We start from the raw sequence: 3,521 nt of genomic DNA on the forward strand, positions 1-3,521 counted from the left end.
CCTTAAAGGGCTCCATCCAAGCCTCTTATACATATCATAAGAATACATAAGGTAAAATAAAAGAGAAAATATCATAAGAGAGTCTAAACCAAGAGTAGAAAAAGAAGAATGTCACACGATAATATAGACACGAAACATTTGTCCAACTAGATGCCTCTATTTATGAGCATAGGTGGGGGCTAAGATATGTCTCTAGCTCACCCTCAATATGAAACATAACAAAAGTATTTGAAAATAATAACCAAATCGATGAGTAGTCCCCGATAAATGAGGTCTCACCAAAAACACCGATGGATACGAAAGCTTAACTGGCCACATGGATGAATATGACCTTCAATTTCAACCCCTATATTATGAGACAATGTTGGCAAAAAGCATGCATTAGTATGTTGGAATGTACTATGTATGAGGGCATGACATGCAACATAAATTATGGGATGCAATGGTTAAGTAAAACACATGATAACATTAGATAAGTAAAGTCATGAGAAAATCGTAGTAACCAAAGCATTAGAAAAGCATAATTTAGGTCATGAAAATACATAAGAGATTGTACATATATGGGATAGGAACCATAATTGACAATAAGACCATGCGAGCTATAACATGGAATCTCATTGTCTCCCTATAGAACAAATAAAAAAGGGAATCTACTTATAAAGGTAGACTCTACCCCAATAGGCGGGTCATACATACGCTATATGTGGATATAATAGATAGGACATGAAGGCAACCTACAGTGGCACCTAGTTTAAGAGACAAGAGGTTGCTACTAGGGATTTTAGTAGGGCCCCACCTTAATTCTACTCGGTGCTAAGTTAAATCCCACGAAATACATATATAGCATAAAAATCATAATGATATATATCATAGTCATGATCATAGGTTTAAAATCATAGAGTAGCTCATTTTCATAAGTGCAATGTAGGTATTGTCCTTACACATTACAAATCATACATACATAGTTTATATCATTAGGCCTTAAGGCACCACATTGGACCCTAAGTCATTTTTTAATAATTTGCATGAAAATCATAATTTGAAACATGCTTATAGTCTATGATCATACTTTAAATACATAATCATAATTGATACTTGAAAATTAGGGTAGAATATACATACATGATCAATTGACTTAAAATCATGAAATTAACTTGAAAACATATATGATCATATACTTTCTATCAGCCCATACATAATTCATAAAGATAATATCATTCAGAAGTATAATTGAAAATACCCATAATTAATATCATGAACCCTAGAGATCAATGTAGGAGAATTCATGGAAACACTCTTTAATTCAATGCAACAACCATCAATTTATATTAAAATAGACTCATAATCATAATTTAAATTATAATTCATGCAATTGGAATAAAGATCATAAAACCCATAAAGTACCACATTTTAATTTGATAGAAAACTTGAGAATTTGAGTGGGATTCATAGATAAAAGAATTCATAAATCAATACCCACATACCTTAAGTGAGAAACCAAAATAATTTGGAAGAACTTGAGAGTATTGAGTAAACTTACTTAAAGTCTTCAATGGAGTCCTTGATAGTCTTTTATAGAGAAAGAAATATTTGAGTAGGTGAATTATAGACGAATGAATAGAATTAGAGGTTTAGATCAATTTATAGAGGAAACTCTGCCGAAATTCTCCCAGAACAAAAAAATGAAGTAAAACATAGCTTATAACATGTTTGGGAAATTGATATCGAGTACCCGTATTATGCTAAAGTAAAGTTGTAAGAGGTACTCTTCATGTCGTCAATAAGGGGCACCCTCTTTACTTGGGAAAGTTTATTTCAAAGAAACAAAAGTCTGTCTGAGCAGTACAGTTCAGACCGTAGTATCTCCAACAATAATTGTGTTGTCGGAAAACAAAAGAGAAGCTCAGGTTGAAGGGTAAGATGTCCAGTAATTGAGATTCACTCTTTTTGAAGGTTCCAAGCCCCCAACTCCTATTGTAAATTAGATGAGTTATTCATAACTCGAGGGTAAACTCGGAAGGGGAACAGGTAGGTCAAGTATTAACAGAAGTATTATGATGTTTAAGAAATTTTGGTTTCTTCCAACAATGGTTGGAAAATGATTTATGATAACAGTTTATAGTTTTCCACCGACTAATTGGGAAAAGAACTCCTAACGGAAGCATCTCAGGGAGATGTCAGGGACGAATACGAATTAAAAAGGGGATATGTAAGTATGAATTGAATAGTGTGATACGAGTATGCAGGGACAAAGTGGAACCACTAGTAAGACGCATTTAGTACGCGTTGACTATGTTAAAGGCCTGCGTTGAGAACGCAGTAAGAGCATGGAGCTTAAGAAAAAAAATGAAAAATGATGCGTGTACACGATGTCGGCCCAAAAATGGTGGAACCCTTAAGGGACGAGGATGGCAAACTTAAGGAACAAATGACGTAACTTCTATTCGCCCCAAGAAGCAAAGGATATAGGTTGGGGCAAAACCACTACTTCGAGAAAACCTGGAATAGTTATCATCGGAATACTAGCACTACCTAATTGAAATTGGAACAACTACAAGTACATACAGAGGAATGTACGAGTACCCCCTAAAGGGGGGAAGTTAATGAGAAAATGGCAAAAGTAGGAGGAGGCAATTGATATAGCAATAAATGTGAGATAGACGTCTAAACTTCGATAAGATATCTTGCTAAACCAAGTTGGGAAGGTCCGGAAGTTACCAATAATTGGAGGGAAGCCGGAATGCTACATAAGGTAGTGTTAAGAAGTTTGTGACGAGACCCTGAACAACATAACACTAGAAGGCGTCTGTGTATAAAAACAGGAGAATGTACCAATGAAAGGATATCGAATAATTCAAGAGACACTACAAAGGATAACGACAGTATGCTAGACCAAAAGCCAAAATGTTGGTTATAGAGTTAGTCGCAAATGATGTTGCGATAGATAAATAACCAAAGAAAAAGTAATAGGAAGCCTCCTGTGGTAGAAAATAAGAAGAACACAAAGTGAATAAAGGATCGTGGAACTAAAGGTCTACACCGATGCTAGATGCAAGATAACAGACGAAAGGACAGGGCAAAACATAAAGACTCGCGAGACAACGCTGAGGTAAATCTGGAGCTAAGTTGAGTGCCCGCACCTCGTGGAAAAGGTTTCAGTGAAACGCGACACGAAGACTTCCCATAGAGGTCACCCATCCTAATATTACTCTCGCCCCAACACGCTTAACTTCAATATTCTGATGGAAGTTAATGTATTAGTGCTGGTGTGATCGCGCGAGATGGAAGAATCTGAACTAGTAACGGAGAAACCATATGAGATTATGTACCCAGAGTATTATAAGATACGTTAAGGAAATTCTAACAAGGACTTAAGCAAAACAAGGAGGATTAGCTACTTGCTAACTGAGGACACATTCGAATGCCATAATTCGTTAACATAGTACCTGTTAATAAGAGGCAAACCACCGAAGGGTTATATGGGCTAGTAGGCGAGGGAATTTCGACACCATTGGGCAACC

The 3,521-nt window shown here is 36.0% G+C and overlaps 1 pseudogene; it reads right to left on the reverse strand.

Annotated features, from left to right (window-relative positions):
* Positions 1 to 3,160: 3,160 nt before the first annotated feature.
* On the reverse strand, positions 3,161 to 3,280 carry LOC129901814 (5S ribosomal RNA; annotated as a pseudogene).
* Between the last annotated feature and the right edge of the window lie 241 nt (positions 3,281 to 3,521).

The sequence above is a fragment of the Solanum dulcamara genome, chromosome 8 (genome assembly GCF_947179165.1).
Source record: "Solanum dulcamara chromosome 8, daSolDulc1.2, whole genome shotgun sequence".
Lineage (NCBI taxonomy): Eukaryota > Viridiplantae > Streptophyta > Magnoliopsida > Solanales > Solanaceae > Solanum > Solanum dulcamara.